The following is a 19,126-nucleotide window of genomic DNA, read 5'->3' as shown; positions in this document are numbered from 1 at the left end:
ACCAATACCATTATACCGTTTGAAGCAAATTTCATTAACAATAAGAAATACACGCTGAACGACAGTACATTTTTTAATAAAACAAATTTCCCATACACAATTGAAGGGTAAACGAGGCCTTCATTATAATTACCCATAAATTAAAAGATAACTGCACTAATGATACCCGCAATTTTTTCAAAAGCTCTCCATTGCCAAGTGCCTGTATTTCCACTCCTCTCCGAAACCCTTCCGTAATCACTAACAGTTAGGACATACAGAGCAGGTCGACAAAAAATAATGTATTAAAATACTGTGCAATTAAACGTTTCACTTGAACTTTTCAGACGAATAGACAGTACAAAAATATTAAAATGGTATTAGTTCCATTTTTTGCAAATACAGAAAATTCTTGATTTTTAAAAGTTCTCCTTACATTACAAATTGCGGAGACTAAAAACTCAAACGATTATTTTTTAATTCCGCGTATTCTTATTTTCGTAAAGCCCTACCTATTCTACAATTAAGAGCAAATAACGCGCTCCAAAGCTTTTCTTTCGACAACATAAAGACCTAAGATTGACACCAAAATACTGCATTCGTTGGTAGCGCATTCAATTCATATTATGTTAGTATCTTTCTAATTTAAAAACCAAATATTTCGCCAATAATACTCGTTCGTGGAAAGAGATTACGTTGCTTACCAGCGAACTTCAGCCATCTATTAGAAAAAAGAAATTGATCTACTAGAGAAAGGATCCACGCCTAATCGCATTATAATACGTCGACTTTCAATCTCTTAGGCCAAATACTCTAATCTAACTTAAATGTGTAACCTTAACTTGTTACCCAGTTTCTTCTTAATAGATATGCAACTGGATTCAATATATTCATTACATACATAACGGTAGTACCGTAAAGAATTAATCATGTTTAATTCGTGCTGAAATCTGATACGTGAGACTGTTTAGAATAAAATCTTATTCAAAACCAACGGAAAATTTGCTACAGTAGCGCAACGAATAGTAAAATGATTGTTATAAAAATTTGAGCATCATTTCTGCATTTGAAACCTGCCATTAAATCAACTCATGATCCACCTGGATACACCTACTGAATGATAACTAGAAATATATTCACCCTTTCGCTTACCTGTATATATCTTGACATTTCCTTCGCCGTCGTGAAAATAAAATAATAACTCTCAGATAAACTGCTCGCAACTAAATAATTGGAGGAAACATTTACCTCTGATATCATTTAAAAAACTTATCGGAAAAGAATCGCGAGATTAGATTCCGATTTAACTTTTATCTCCTTTCTATCCACCGTCGGAAATGCTTGAGTGAATAGCAAGACATATTATGTAAATCAGTCATCTGCCCTCCGGGCCCGCAATCTGTAACGTCAAGGCCGTCGACAACGGCGCACCGGTTGAACAAATTGCCTGTCCGTGCTCGGTCAAGTGGGCTGGGGAAGTAAGGCTACGAACTCGAAAGGGAAAAAACCACGGCGAGAAGTTAGGAGTCCAACTACAATCAAACCCTCCCCTACAAATGGTCACGGAAACTTCGCAAACATTTTTCAAACGACAAAAAAAAGTTCAAATATTGTGTTGATAAAAATTACAGACATGAACATAAGAACGCTCCCCTATTAGTAAATACTTTACGTTACACCACATGCATCTTCATCACGATTCGTAGATAATAACATCACTTTCCGCGTAAAAAATCACCGAACTTGAGCTAATTACATTGCAATTGTATGATATGGCTTTCATCGACAGTACTGATAAAGATTTTTAAAAAATCCATTCAAACCCTCCCCAATAAAACGTCACGGAAACTTTGCAAATATTCTTCACACAACAAAAAATAGCTAATCTACCGATGGAATTTTATACAATGATAATCGAGATTTGTTACAAGTTTAACACCGGATTCATCTTCATAACGAAAATCCACACTTGTAGTGCATCCCAAACACATTCCTGACATGATTTTTGGATTAAATTCAATAAATTTTAGCAGTACGAGGTTGTTAAAGGGACACCAATGAGGACCACGCATGCACGTTCTCCACAATCCGTAACGAATAACATCACTTTCCGCGAAGTAATCATCGAACTTAAACAAATTATATTGTAATTGTATGATAAACCTTTTTTCAACAAAACTAATAACGTTAAAAAATACGACAATCGACCAAAATAAATATTTCCAAGCATATTCGGCTAAAATAAATTCACTTTTATCTTGATGATACTAAAAACTTATTCAGACAATGTCTTCAAATATTTGAAAGGAACTTTAGAATAATGCCATAAAAAAACAAGAAGAATTTTGGATTAGGTAGCATTTTTCAAACTTGCCTAAACCTACTTTACTTCTACGCAAATTAATATCATGAAAAGGAATGTGAGGACAAAAAAGAGATTAGATTAGACTCATTAGAGAATAGATAATGCTAATGTAAGAGCATTAAATTTCGAGCTGCAACTATTGCATCCACCTTCTTGGGAACGCGATATAATACCGCACAGTAATTAGCAAATAGGTTACATGACAAGATACGCAACTTTCTCTAGAGAGCGTAAACATACCGCCCAATTATAAACAATTGGTCTAAGGAATCAATTAATTTTAAGTGTAGAGATAGAGAAAAGAACTCAGATACAGTGAGTAACGGATACAGAAAAAACTCAAGGGGAGGGCACAAGAGATATTTGGTGCTACTTATACTTTTATCGTAATGAAAAATAATCAAGGTTATATGTTAATTTTAAGATAGTTTTATTTATCGCATACACACGATAATGCTGTCTTATGATATAAAAAATTTAAAGCTGTGATTCTGCAATGTTCGGCAATGCGGGCAGCCTCGCGAGGGGGGGTGATTCGCCCCTTGCGCCCCCATATATCGCCGCCACTAGATACAATTACTGGATATTCTAGAAGCATAAGACGACAGATCAAATAAAATGGAATTCAATAAAATTGTTCCTGAAAGGAAAGCCATTATTTCCGTTAAGTATTAAGTCCATACGTCTTTACTGCTATTGAGGCTATTGTTTCTAGAAATTTTCCGCATTTTGAAATAACCTTTGATAACAATATAGCTGAGTCACTCTGTTCTGCTATACATGCACGCGAACAGAATCTTTTAGCACAACAGGGCATACCATACAATTATTTATACCTTATCATTAAGAATGGGTAGCTAAGCATGTAAATTATATACATGACATTGTTGGTCACTGAATAACGCCAAGAGGGTCCCTCGACTTTGCTGATTGTATGCCTTACATTAGTAGCGTATATAGATTGTTAACAGGTATAGTAAAAAAACACAAAAGTTTGAGTTAAGTAATTTAAATGCCCATGGTGTTTTATACTTGAAATAAATGTGAAATTTAAATAAATAAAAAAGTAATTTTTTTAATTGCTCAAAGCAGCACAGCGGGAGGAGATTAAATAATAAAATTTTCCTTCTTGCAGGAGGCCCGGGCAGTGGCGCAGCCAGGAATTTCGTTCGGGGGGGTCCAAAACCAGAGGGGAAAAGTTTGGAAAAACAGAGTAATAAGGAGAGGGTTTTAAAATAATTTTAACACTCTTAATAATCAAAAAAACTTCATGCGTCAATGAAATCATTTGTAAATTTATTATTTTTCAATATTTTGTTGACTTTTATGAGGCAAAGAACTATGCTTTCATATTTCGGGGGGTCCGGGCCCCCCAAGCCCCCCTTCGCTACACCGTACAAGTTTATATCAAGGGTGCTGTTTCAGGGAGGTACACTACATTAAGGGGCGATGAGGGGGGTATGCAACATCTCATACCGTAACCGTAAGTCGAGTAGATCTCCATCATAAAAGGAAATGCATGTGAAAAACAACTAGATACTGCATTGGTGGAATAAGAATTTTTGTAAAACAATCACATTAATGAAAACAATTTTTTTCTCGTTCCCAAGAAATTACTGACCACTCGCTAGTGGTAACATAAGAATTAAAATAAATACTCATTATATTTTCTAACACTATCACAAAAGTGTGCAAATTAGAGAATTATTTTCTTGCATTAAGGTAATGGCATGGACAGTGGCGGATGTGGAGGGGGTTGTCACATGGGTCATGCCCGCCCCAAATTCCATTTAAAAATATAATCAACTTAAAGTTTAATTAAAAATTAAACTATGAGTTGACTATTTATTTCTTCTCCATAGCTTAACTTATTAAATGTCTAAAATTGTTCAATTTCATCTGTGTTTAAAGAATAAAAATGAAATTTTAGGCTCTAAATTGCATTGAAAATGGGTATTTTTACAAATTTTACTCGAGAGAAAGCCCCTCTCCCCTGAGGGGTATTCCATATCCAGATCCTGATCATAAGCTCCCCCTAAATTTCATGCTGAATCCACCCCTGGGCTTGGATTTGTCAATTTCTACAATTGTCGTACAAAGTCTTTATTCTTTGAAAATATCATTGGTTAATTATGTGTTCTTCGCAATTCACAGTATATTTGGATTTAAATTAGGCCAATTATGGTTGTAACCATCAGGTAAGGGCTGTATATAATTCTTTTTATAATGTCAAGATAGCTTATATCAACAGAAAATCTGTCCTCCAGAATCATTTTGCTTGTTAAAAATCGATTATCTCAGATTTTATTTCGGTCTTCTGCGCACTAAACTGCAATGGATAAAAATACTAAAAACACCCAAAACACTATCATCTTTTTATATTTCATGTCTGCACCAAATTAATTCTGTTACTTTCAAATTTGTAGCCGTGTGGTTATAAACCACTCACAAAATGGGTGAAAGTAGTGGGTAGCAACCGGCCTTTCCATTTGTAGCATATTTTTACAGTTATAGTAATGTATTTCATTTTTTTTACTGATTAAACCAACACCATTTTTGGAAACTTTGTTCACTCTGTAATATAGTCACTGCACACAGGAGATTTTGAAAATGAAATAAGGAATTAGAAAATTAATAAAATAAAAATTACCAGCAATTTTTCAAAAAAAGTTTGATCTCACGAATGGTTTCAACATATTTTGAGTTACATGTGTTTAGGTCGAAAGACAATACAATATGCATTCAAACAAGTCATGAGGTTAAACTATTTGAGGAAAATTGCCTGTAATTTAATTTTATAAGGAATTTCACAATATTACACTAAAATAACTCTCCACATGGAGTAAGGATATAAAATTATACCAAAATTCAGTATATCATTATAATTATTATTAAAATTTAATGAATAATTTGTTAAATTATTAAAGAAAACAAAATTCTCATACATATAAAATTAATAAATAAAACTCAATCCACTTTCTGAAGTTTTTCCCACCTTCCAGAACAGTTAATTCACACACTGTATAAAACTAAGTAATATTTAAACAATCTACTCAGTAATGATAGAAATTTTGCATAGTCACCTATTCCTGATGTTAAATGAAGGGGAGAACACCCTTTTTCACACTAATTTTAAAATCCTCTCCATTCAATTGACAATTATTAAAACACTTGAATTCCACCTGTCAATTTTTCCCCTTTCAAATAACACTAATCCAACTTTGATCCAAGAAGTGCCTTTGGAGGTTACCTCAAATTAATGGAACAAGGATGAGCGGTGCATGCCAAGAACCAATACACAGACTCACACCGCATTTGTCCTTAATTCAAAACCATGACATCCAATGTCGTAGGAATTTTTGGAGAGGGAAAATATTCTGGATAGGTTCCCTTGAATCATATCTACCAAAGCTTTTAGGACCCTCTAATACACCCCTTGCTAGCTAGGACCTATTACCATGAAAAACCTCAAAAAGAGCCTAAATCCCAAGTCCAGCCAAGAAATCTTTTAAATCAGTTCAGATCTAAGTTAATATGTAACACTGCAATTGCAATGACTCATTAGTATGTATCTAGAAGTAAATTTTTGAGCCAAGACACACTAAGTATACTTTTTTTATTAGATGAGACCACACCAATTGATACTGTAGTGGTATAGGTTTACAAGCCTACCAAAGGCTACTACAATGAAGATATTGGAAATGCCAATGAAGATATCACGGAGGTAATCAAAGACACAAGAAGGGAAGAAAATCTTATTATTTAAGGTGATGGAATGCTGTTGTTGGATAAGGCCTAGAAGGAAGAATAACTGGAATTTGTATATAGATTAAGAGGTAGCGATGAAAAAGCAAAAAGGCTCCTAGAATTCTCCGCAGAGCAGATGACATAGTTGCCCAACCAGTGTTCAAGAGTTACACGTGAAGAGGATAAACATGGAAAATTCCTGGTGACTAAAGAAGATTTCAACTAGATTATATTTCAGTGAAGCAGAGGTTTAGGAACCAGATGAAGGACTGCAAAATCTACCCTGGGGCAAAAGTCAACAGTGATCATAATCTAGTGATAATGAAATGGCACACAATTTTCCAAGGTAAACTCAATAAATAGGAAAACATTAAACATTTTATATTTTCCTAGCCAGCAGCCAAAACCAAACAAAAATTATTTTCTGCATTTTGATACCTACATCACTCTCTTATCAATTGTTTTGAAAACAGATTTTGTAAAATTATAAGTTATATAAGACACATTTATATATAGTTGAGAAATTGCTATTTATGCATATCATTTAGGGATAAAATAAAATAGCTAACTAAATGTAGACAAAAAAATCAATGGACGAAAAACATATTCCAACAAAGCCACACTTCACTTGGGTCGATATATATTGTCCCCTCCATCGCAATCAATGACTCTTTGAATCCTTTGCCTCATTGACCACATTAAGTTCTGAAATAATAATGGGTGTGTAGTACCCAAAGTTCCAGAATCTCTCAGCTCCTTTCACTGGCATTCTCCCATTCCCTAACCATTAGGCCCCAAAAATTCTCAATAGGGTCGAGGTCTGGAGAATTAGATGGCCAGGGTAAAACATTGATGTGCCGGTGTGATTAAAAAAATTGCACTATAGTGTGTGCCTTGTGGTTGGGACAATTTTCCTGCACAAACATAATTTCTTCACCCTCAGGCACTACATCCTTCATGTATAGAAGCTGGGAAGATCGTAGAATTTTCATGTAGTCACCTGATGCCATTCATGGCAGTGGTTTGACCAGTGGTCCAGGCCCAGCAGCAGATATGGCACCCCAAAAGCTTAAGTTTACATAGCCTGATTTATGACTCCTTAAAATATTTTTTGGATGATACCTGGAATATAAAAGCAAAAAGGTTTAGCTTTTACATAGGTATACATTCGTAAAATTCATCCAACATAACTAAATAATAATTACCTGGAATTTCTTCTCCTCCCCAGCTGAAACTGTCCACTTTCATCACTTCTAAATGTCTTTTCATCACTGGAGATGATAAGATCCCCAAATATAGGATCCACATAAGCACAAGCAAACTCCAATCTTGACACCTTGTTGGCTTTACTCATTGTTGGCTTTCTTGCTGGCCGCCAATTTCTTAAACTGGCTTCGCGGAGACCATTTCTCACAGTTCGAATGCTGCAGCTTAAGTTTAACTGTCTCTAAGTTAGAGCTGCCCTGCCAATTCTAATGAGAGTACATATTAGCAGCACTTCGATGCATATCAGTATCAACATCCTCAGTTGCACTCCTACGTCTCCCGCCTTTCCTCCTATTTCTTAATGCCTCATCACCCTCCCTGTAGTGTTTCACCCAGCAGTACACAGTACTTCCATTGATATTCATTCTTGACAATATTTCCGCTTCTGTTAAGCCTGTCTGTAAGAAGCCGACTACTTTTCCCCTCTGGCCTGGTGACAACGGTATCTCAAATAAAGATAGCAGTATATTCTTCTCAAACCAAAGAAAAATGAGTTCTGGCAATAAGCTCATCAGTCCTTGTAGAAATGCGTACACTTCTTCAAAATCAACTGGATTCAAATACGTGGCCCATCAAATCTGCTCGTTGACTGTCTTGTTTACCTCAAGATAGAGCTTGCTGTGGCTAGTAGTTATTTACCTCGTTCCGTTGAGACATGCAAAGGAAAATTCAAAGGAAAGATTCCAATGCGCACACATGATGCCGTCAAATTTGGCTGTATTCTACGGAGTTCATCGCAAGTCATGCTCTGGGTTGAGTGAGACTCACTGATCGGTCGCGTTTTTGATGCCTAAGAAAGGAGATGATTTGAATTTCCCTCACCGACCAAAGAATATCAACCCACTGGAAAGGAAACCCATTTTCCTGCGAAGTGATAGTGGTGGTGCAACCTTTGTTGTGCTACTTTTTCCCCCATAGTTCATGGAATACCTATGTTTCTTTATGGAAGCGAGGCATGGATGTTAAGAGCAGCAGAGGAGCCCAGAGTGGAAGCATTTGAAATGTGCTACAACTGAACTCAGATGAAGATAAAGTGGAATGACTGAGTAAGTAATGAGGAAGATTAAAAAGGGTAATATACTTGCGTAGGAGCTATTCCACCAGATTATTGTGCTGTTTTGGCACAGTTCAGCAGGCAATTAGAAGAGGTTTATGTACCAAGTCAGGGAGTAAAATTTTATAAATAAAAATAAAGAAAGAATCAATAAATTTAAGTTTTTCCTGCCACTGTGAATGACATTCAACCATGGTAAAAATTTCACAAAACATACAAGAATTTGAAATAAGTTCCTTTGCATGGATTATGAAGATGTCTCCTTCTAATTGTAAGAGCCATGGCTACATCAATACATAGTCAGCTGAATCCCCATTCCTGTGAATCCAAAATCCAATCACAAACCTTTGGCTTTCCATGCTACAGGGCAAACATCCACATTATCCATGTTCCTTGATTTTTATTTCCATAGAATTTAATGAGGTAAATGGAGTTAGTAGGCTGGCCCTTGTATCCATCAAAGTTGGTAATAAACGAAAGAGAGGAAGGACAACTAAAAAAACCAAGGCAGGGGAGAAGTTCCTGAGCCAAAGCCACACATGGTGATTAATGTGTTACATTTCATTTCTGCCCAATGAATGGTTGATAAAACAATAAAATTCTAACCAGTGGCGCCGACTCCATGGGGCCGGAGGGGGCCCGAGCCCCCTCAAAAATTCGTTATGGGTGTGAGGAAAAAATGTGCAGGCTTGTCGATTTTCCCCGGAGTGTCCAGATATCGAGATTCGAGTTATCAGGGTTCTAATGTTGATCATATGACTCTATTAAAATGCTTAAAAAACTTAAAACTCACTACTTATAAAATTTCCCGGGACAAGATCCCCAGTTGGGACCCCCCCAATATTTTTTGTAAGTCGGCATCCCTGATTCTAACAAAATAGTAAAATAAAAGGCAAGGCATCAGACTGGCTCTGTACCAAAATAATGCTAGGCCTACAAATAGAAGGATGTTCACAGCATGAAAATAGGTGCAGAATAGGACAAGGGAAAAGGTACAGGGGTGTTTCTTTAGGTACGTAGCTGATGCCTTCACCATATAGTCCCTTGCACTCCACTTCCTCAACTCTTTCTTGGAACACATGAACTGCCAGCACCCAAATCTTTTCTTCACCATAGATGCGGAAAACAACAGCAAACTCCCATATATAGGCAATCACATTCACATGGAAAGAGATGGGTAACTCGGACATGGTGTATATAGAAAAATAGTGCACACAGACATTTACCTCAATGGAAGCAGCCACCACCACCCTTCCTGGTAGACTGCCGCACAACTCTTCCATAAGACCAAAAGGACATCTATAGAGGAGAAACTTATGGCGAGAAATCTTACAACTAAAGAAAACATTCCTTCATAATGGATACACCAAAAATGATATCTTAACAGCCCTCAAATGGACCATTAAGGCCCAGAACAGGTTCGCATGCAACTGGGATGAGAAGGCCATTGCAAATTCTGATCTATCATCAGTCGGCGCTACATCCATGAAGATTTCAAGGATTCTACAAAGCTTCAACATAGCCATGATTTGCAAGCTGCCAACCAAAAAACAGACTCACGGTAGTCAGAGTGAAGGATGCAGAAGGCTTGAAGACTAGTGGTATTTATAGAGCACCATATGTTTGTATCAATGAAACAGGCCATACCATTGAAATACACGAAAAGGAACATAGGAGACACCTCAGGTTAGGCCAGTATGAGAAGTCAGGCCTTATCGAGCATAGTATGACCTTCAACCTTTCCATCTTTTGGGATAATAACAAATATCAATGCCACCTGATGGGGCATTTGGACAATTTTAAATCCAGCTTGAAGGAGGCTACTGAAATCTGCCTTGAAAGCATTTAAATGAATCCACACTAAAGATTCAGCCTAAGCAACACATGGTACAGAACCAAACCAGAGAAGAAGAATAGAAACTGAAAGATAACCAGTCAATTTATATAAACCAGAAGTATTAGATGTTGCATTAATCAGACCCCTGAGTATGATGGCTGAGTCAAAAATCAAAACATAAGGGGAAATGAAGTAGATAAGCCAGAAGAAAGCCCGAGAAGAGCTCACCAGCAGAATGCATAGAGAATATGAATGATAGGGGAATAGATCAGAGAAGCTGAACATCTAGGAAGAAATTGCTGCCATTGAAAATAATTTTGAACCAGGGATTTTAGAAGCACATAATAAGCAAGCAAGATGTGCACGCACTAATGAAAAAATGTGAAATTTAGCCCATAATTTCAAATTATCCTAAATTATCTTTCAAAAAATGTACATACACATGTATAATAAAGACATTTTGGGTAGAGCACCAAGTTTCACTCTATCAAGATTCTTTTTTCATGATATGAACAAGCTGGCATTCTAGAGGCAGAGAAAAGTAAGAGAGGACGAAGAAGAAGAGAAGGAAGTTGTGAAGAAGGCCAATGGGCTATATGGCCAAGTTGATGATGACTTTATACAACCACATTTTCAGATAATGCTGACTTGGTTTCATTTCAAATGCAATTATTTGATAATATAATCAGCATCATATTTATGAAAGTTTTCTCCATACCTACTCACTCTTAAATAAACTCCTAGATGAATAAAGGGTCAATTATGAAAGTAATGCACATTTATTTGGAAAAATATATTTATTGATCATACTGGTACGAATGCATAAAATTCTTCAAAATACTCTCCCCCAGCATCAATACACTTGTGGAGAAGTGTCTGCCATCCCTGGAAGGTATCCTGAAACTCCTCAATGGGAATGTCTCTTAGGAACATTGTAACACTCTTTTGGATGTTTTCCACGGACTCCCAATGCTTTCATTTCAGCTCTTCCAACATTCAGGGAAACAAATAAAGTCATACAGAGCCAAGTCGGCACTGTAAGGGGGCTTGGGAACCACCTTGCTGTTGTTCTGGGTTGCAATTGGTAACGATGAAGGCCGTGGGGCTGGGTCATAGTCATAGTGGAGCTGACTGCATCTTTGATATCATCCCTGACGTGTACGACCTGGTATTTCAACATCTTGAGCACCTGCTGCTAAAAGGCTGAGTTGAGAGTTTATCCCTGTGGTACAAACTCAAAATGGATGATTCCTCGGAAGTCAAAAAAGACAATGAGCATCATTTTAATGCGATATCTGATCATTCCGCTTTCTAGAGGCTTGGGGATGATTTTGTGTGCCACTCGCTGCTTTGTCTTTTCAATTCTGGGTCATACTCGATCATCCAGGATTCATCTCTGGTTATGACAGAGTTAAGAGAGTCCAGCTCACTTTGAATCATACCCAACAATTCTTGATAGCATCCTTCTCTGCCACCCTTCTAAGTGCCATGTTAAAAATTCAAAAGACTCACTTCACAACGGAGGCACGTCTTTCCACTCAGACTGCTCGGAGCAAACTGATGAACAGCTGCATTGGAAGAGCAGACTTCTCACCACATTTACTACCCATTTTACCCTGCTGCCATAGATAGTTTCATCACAATAAAATCATGTGCTCATTACTCATTACTCATTAACAATACTCACAAATCATAACTCTCACAATGGACCCTGTATAGCTCCAATGACACAAATCCTGGATGGAGGCCATTCACACCATAGAGCAGAAAAATATTTCACAGGAATTAAAATTTTGTAAATAAAAGAGTTAAAAACCAGGTTAATGACTGCAAAAGCTCCCATTCAGCGAAGCAAAAAAGAGGTTAGAAAATGTTGTACTCTTTCTGCCACAATCTGTTAGCATTTACATCATGAGAGTCTTCAATAAAATGAAATATAAGGCTTCAGACGTTAATAACCCCAAGGAAAAATTTATTACCCTTAGGTAAGCATGATTTGCCAAGGATGTATAAGTCTCAGGAGACACAGATTTGAAGAGGTCTGGTATATGTAAAGGATACAATGGCCAGGTATCAGTTGAAATACGATATAAAGAAAAATAAGGAATGCACATATTCTGCAGGTAGCAGGAGAAGAGATACCAAAACTAGCCTCAAACTATGAAAAGGGAAACTTGTAGAGGTGAAAGAGTTCTATTTCCTGTATAGCCAAGTATCCAGCAATCGATGGATAAAGAAAGAAATATGTAGCATAATATTGTGGATGAAGTGAGCAATCTACCAAAGAACCTACTAACAATTGGGAATACCAGAAAGGACGAGAGAAAACAGTCATCAGAACCTTCATCTGAAGTATGTACATATTTACATGGCAAGGGGCATAGGAGATGACAACATCAGGCAAATCAAAGGTGCAGGCAATTGATATTTGGTGAAGATAAAAGAATGATTAAATTAAATTGAATCAACATAGAGAGTTTAGTGGTTAAATCCTATGGAGAGTTGGAGAGAGTGAAGTCACCAGAAGAATTAAGAAGGAATTCAACTGAAAAACTTAATCAGCCAAATCATGAGTCATGATGGTTAGATGAAGATAACCTCAAAAGAAAAGAGGATATGAAGAAGCAATTAGACCTTTGTCCAACAGTTAGTCCACACCAACACTGTATCTGCACAGAACAAGAATTTGAATCCCCCTAAATGCGCTTGAATCATAGATGCAAAGGCAATATTTAATCTTTACCATGAACTTTGTAATGTTTGAAATTGAAATTTCAATACTCAGTAAGGAATTCCCTCCATAAAGATCACCAACACAGAAGCCAGCAAACAGCAGCATACTGCAAAAAAAACAACATAAAATTCTACACTTGATGCACAGCCTCTACCTCAACCTCTTCCATTCCCTTTTTCCTGAAATTTCATTAGCCCATAGACAGCTGGAACGTTTTTCAACGTTTTGCACGCAGACTGCGGGAAAAATGTTTTTAAGCATTTGACCATTGCTCCACTACCTATGGTAGTTCCCCAAATTTTTTTTGCCACCCAGTTAGAGCCAAAGTGCACTTTCCTTCACTGTAGTGATCGCTAATGCGGCTTAACTCTCCCCAGCCATCCCTCACTGGAATTGGCCTGCGGCCTCCTGAAATTTCCTATCATGCTGCTTATTTCATATTGTTTCCTTCCCCTTCCACACTGTAAATATGCCTCCAGCAAGTGCCCAAATGTAGGCCCATCCGTTGGTAAGAAAGAGAGAAGGATTGCCCTGAATTATAGGGGTTCACCTCTTGCTAGACACTCAGCCAGACCAGAGGGAAGAATATTTCTTGGTTCTCTCCCACACAGGTTGGTGGCTAAAATCATGTACTCCCGCCGCTAAAGGGTTAATCATCCGAACAAAATAATCATTTTCTTGTTCTTCTTGGCATCAGTCCCTTTCCCTGGTCCTCTTGGTGATCACATTAGAAAATTTTCTGTCAAATTTTCATTTCCTCTCCATCAAAGACAATACTTTCAAGCAATAAAGAGCAGCACTCTGAGGAACTGAGTCACCGTTTGGCATTTCAAACAGACTACCTTTATCATGCCTCACCTGTCCATCTCCTTTTTATAAACAACAAAAAATGTGTTTTGAACACCTAAATATGCCATTATGTCATTCAAATGTAATGGCTCATGGGCAGCACCTACTTTAATATTCAGACTTTTAGTTCAGTCATTTGATTTTTTCAAACGTCATAGACTACATGCTTCCAAACGTTTACATCGGGTCCGGCACACACACACACAACATTTTTATCATCCTTATTGGTATGTTTCTATGAACTTAGGTGTGAAATGCATGGTGCTAAATTCCAAGGAGCAAACAAATAGAAAAGTATTTTACACAACAAACAAAAGAAAAGAATGCCTGCATTGTCGCGTGACTCATATGCTTGGTATTAACAGAAGTGTACAACTGATAGTATCAGACCTAAATTGGTAACAACTAAAGAATCCACATTCATTATCCATATCCTTCTGAATTCTTGACAGTTACAGCCCAATGAATAGGTTTGGTAAGGGTTTCATTTTTCTTGAAAAGAGAAACTTGAAAGTCAAGCTCTGTATGGTGATAAAAAGGTACTACATCCATTTACTCAATGTTGGGGCACAATGATAATTGTACTTGTACAAATTGTAGTGATGACACACCTGATGTAAGTATACATATAACATTTTCAGGAATGATAAAATGGAAATCCATATCATGAAATGAAATTTCCCACAATATCATTGGTGATCCTAGCATTAGAATGGAAACATTAGCACATATGACAGGTATGGCTTAAATAGAGTAAACCCCATTATCATAATTAAAAAAAATTTTCTATCTTCATGCCATGGAAGTGCATTGCAATGAACTTGGAGCAATTTGTGAGGAGAAGGCAAGCAATTCATTCAATTTGGCCAAATTAATATTAGCAGCATGAACAGTCCAGCACGATGTTGTATGGTATTATCCATTGACAGTCTTGTAAACAGAACATAGAGTCTGAGTGAATTTGGTAAATATGGTTTACCCATGCTCAACATTCTTTACTAATTTCCTGAATAAATGAAATCACTATCATTTAATCAGTAGTTGAGCAATTTTTGTGCTTGAATTTCTCATCTCATTCACAGATATGCACGTACGTATACATGATAACAATTTAGAAAAACATGATTCCTTGGGATATGCTAAGTAAAATCTATGCAGGGGATATTCACAGGATATAGCACTGGCATAATATTGAACAGAGAATAATGGAACATAGAGTTTATAACTTTGTTTAGACATTCAATTTAACGTCACATGGAGAAAATCCTACATATTGACTTAAATACCTACTAACAATTGGATATAGGTAAGTCATTCAGCAACAAACCTTCAACCACTCACCTGTTACTTTTTAAAACATTGACAGCATTTAATTGACTTAAAAATTTCTTATAGCACACTCTAGAATAAAGACTACCAGTTCCTAATAGTTAAACCTAAAGATAATGTATGCCAAGTGAGAAATTAAATATTATAAAGGCATTTTCCAGCACTTTCCAGATTGTGCAGTTACTAGTGGCTTTTATCTTAGCTGTTCTATAACTCATACACAAGAATCATGAGTATGGATCAAAAAATGTCCTAGGTATTGATTAAATCATTTCAGATTTCCACTGAATAATGAATATTGGCAGGGCCCAGCAAAAAACATCAACACTCGCGTTCAGCAAGTAAATAACACAATAAAATGGAACACGCATAATACTATTATACACAAACATTAAATTATCACTGAATAAAAATAAGAGAATTCACTAACCTTCGTGTCACCCGTTGTCACATAACAAATTGCTCTCTCTTCGGTGGATTCCGGTGCGGTGGTTAAATAGTTGGCATAGATAGTCACAAGTTTTCCGGCCGTAGCACATAATTCGCTGATTAACATGCACTTTCCTATTATACTACTAGTATTTCGTGAGCTTCTCCATTAACTACAACAAACAAAACTCGTAGGGTACAAATTCAAAACATATCCGCTGATGATAACTATCAACGATGAACTATAGTTATGTCTTCGGCACAGCCAAATTAAGCTAAATGGCGCATTGTGCGAAATCCAGAAACTTTTGAATTATTTAACTATTTTCTGGTATTACAACACATAAAAATATCTGACACGCTTGAAACACACTCACTTTCGAAGCACATGTTCATAAACTTCGCAAACAACAAGTAACTGAACATCGCGCCGAACGCCGAGATGTCGGTAGTAGCCGAAAGGGCGCTCTGATGGCATTTAACCGCCAATTTTCAAATACAAATGGATTAGAGGTCCTCGGCTAATTGACCGCGTGATTATCTCTCGAAGACATTAGATACTTTAATTACTAAAATTGTATCAATATGACTTACTGTATGCGAAAATATTACTCTTTATTCTTAGATCATCACAATTAAGTTATTTGTACGTTTCTTAAGGCGCTGTAGAACAAAACATTCAGGTGAAGAGAAAAAATTTGGCAAAAGAATCGTATACACTGAGGTTTAAAGGCAGGAAGGTTAAGTAGGTACACATTTAATATAAGTTAACCATCTATAAGCGGAACCCGCTATTAACACCTCCAATGGCATCATTTTATCTTTAAGTAACATATTATAGTTGTATTGCGAAATTCATTACCGAAAATCAAAATTGTTTGAGTTGGTAGGCACAGGTTGAGAGGACAGTTAATTTGAAGCAACAAAATTATATGACCAGCACTGCCATTTTCTGAAGTGCTGGATCATTTATCATTCACAAATATTCCAAATGCCATCTCTCCTTCTCCTCGGTTTCCGTAGATGTATAATCTTCGTGTTTGGCTATGAGCTTTTTTAACTTCAAAACGCTGCCTATAGTGATTAATTTTACCTGGTAACAAAAAATATTTTTCAAAAGTGATCCGTATGAAATGACATGCAAAAAATTTAAGAACACTACATCAACCGCCCCCCAAGCATTCACGTTAGTAAAAGGTGGTTCTGCTAATAAATGTTTATGGTACCTACGTACCTACAATAAATTGGAGGGAATTATTTTCTGATAATATAGTAATACGTTGTAGCAATAAAATCTAATGTTAAAAAAATTAAAATGGGGGTAGTGAAATATTCAAGATCATAAAGTTAAATCAATGGCCATTGGTTTTAAAATTCAGGCATGCAGTCCACGTTGCGTAATATTTTAAAGTTCTACTATTCCCTAATTTAGTTGTTAACCTCAAAAAAATGATATTTTTTCTTCACTTTCAAGACTAAACAGATATGCAAAATTTTTGAAAAATCGGAGAGGGTGGAGTTGAGTAGAATGTCTAAATCACATTCAATGACTTGCTTATGCTTGATACACGCCAGAAATAAATAATGATAGATTCAAATTCATAGCGGAAGAATATCATCTAATAAGCACGTGACCGAAAATCTGCCGCGATAATTCGATAGGCAGGAGAAATTTTTTCCAAGGTGATGAATTTAAAAAAATTTTATCTTCAATTATTAAATAGATTCTTTGGCCATGAACGAAATGATACAATTTTTTTGAGCATGGCATTGAGCTTCGAGTTAAGATTTGCTGCCGTTTATTCTTGGGCTTTGATTACTCTTAAACAAAACGCGAATGCCTCTGTTCTCCGTCGAGTGAGGTATCCGCAATACGCGAATTATAACAAAGAACAACACGATTTCCTGCTTCAATACCATCCTCCCATTTTAATATCAACTAAATTTATATTTTAAAATAAAATTTGTGTTATAAAAAACTAATCTACTTTGATTCATGCTCACTTAGCATTTATTCGATAGTTTCGAAAGATACGCTTTAATTCCTATACGATAGGATAAGGCAAAATACGTTAACACGTCGTGAAAATTTGATGCAGAGCGCTTAAAAATAATTTTTCCATGCCGCGCAACAAGAAATAAAGATGTTTACTCATTTTCGCAAACAAAGGGCATAGCGAAACGCTACCCTGCAGTCCATGCCAAAGTGTTTACTCCTCTGCTGGGTTGAGACCAAGTTTAATGGACACCGGGCAGTAATATCTGGAGTTCACTAAGGAAATTGGCAAACTACAGCAAGACAAAAGGAGGAATGAGGCCTGGGTAACTTCGGGGCGCAGGAAAAACGTTTTCGGCCATTGCTATTCCCAACATCAACCTAGAATTAGAGACTCATTTTAGATAGCGGATCATTCCTATTCGATCCGTCGTATTTTGTTTTCTTACATCACGCGTGATATGTTTAAAACTATGCATTTGAGAAAATACAAAGGTAAAACGCTTATGTTTTTCGGAGCAGGGGCGAAGCTAGGAATTATGGATAGGGGGAGTTTTGGAGCAAATAGACCTGGGGTGTGTGATATACCCACCAGGATAAGCGGGAGGTGCAGGAGCCTTCCCCCAGAAATATTTTAAGATAAACGGTTCAAAATGGTGAGTTTTATGGCTTTCTGAGGGATATTTCATTAATCCCTACACTCTTCTAAAAGTTTATTAATCAAATGAAGTAAAATGGATTAAACTTAAAAGTTTCTCTGAGCTCTGGGGTGGGTTTTATCCCCACAAGCCCACCCTCGCTGCGCCACTGTTGCGGAGAAAGCAAGGATAGAGACCTTCGAAATGTGATGCTACAGAAGAATGATGACGATCGAATGGATCGACGCAGTTAGTAATGAAGAAGTCCTGAGCAGAGTAGGAGAGAAGAGAAGCCTCATGATAACCTTTACGAGAAGGCGGAACATCCTTAAAGGCCACATTTTGAGACATGGTGGTCTGATGAAGGCAATCGTCGAGGGACAAGTAGATGGTAAGAACACATAAGGAAGGCCTCGAACAAAATAAATGGAACAGGTAAAGAAGGACGCGAAAAAGAAGAACTACGTAGGCGCGAAAAGAGTAGCTGATAGGAGAATTGAGAGGAGAGCTGCGTCAAACCAATCTTAGGATTTTTGACCAGTGGTGATGATGAAATACAAGGAAATTTTTTTCAGCTAAGAAAATGGATGTGGCTGAGATGAGAATGCTGAGATGAATGACGGGAGGAACAAGAGAAGATAAGGTTAGAAATAAGGGATGGCAGGAGTCGTTGAGATATGAATAAAGGTGCAAAAGGGAAAGATGATATTGTTAGGCCATACTTTGAGAAAGGATGGGAAGTACGCGGAGAATATAATTCGAAAGTTTTAGATAAAAGGAAAGAGAACGAGGGGAAGACCAAAGAGAAGATGGAGGGACTGAGTCGAGAATGATTTGAGGGAGAAGGGTTTGATTGAAAGGATGCCCAGGATAGAGTGATTTGGAGGCAACTAGTTATGAACC

Source organism: Ischnura elegans, chromosome 9 (genome assembly GCF_921293095.1).
Source record: "Ischnura elegans chromosome 9, ioIscEleg1.1, whole genome shotgun sequence".
Taxonomy (NCBI): domain Eukaryota; kingdom Metazoa; phylum Arthropoda; class Insecta; order Odonata; family Coenagrionidae; genus Ischnura; species Ischnura elegans.
The sequence above is the reverse complement of the archived record's forward strand: the minus strand, read 5'-3'. Positions refer to the sequence as shown.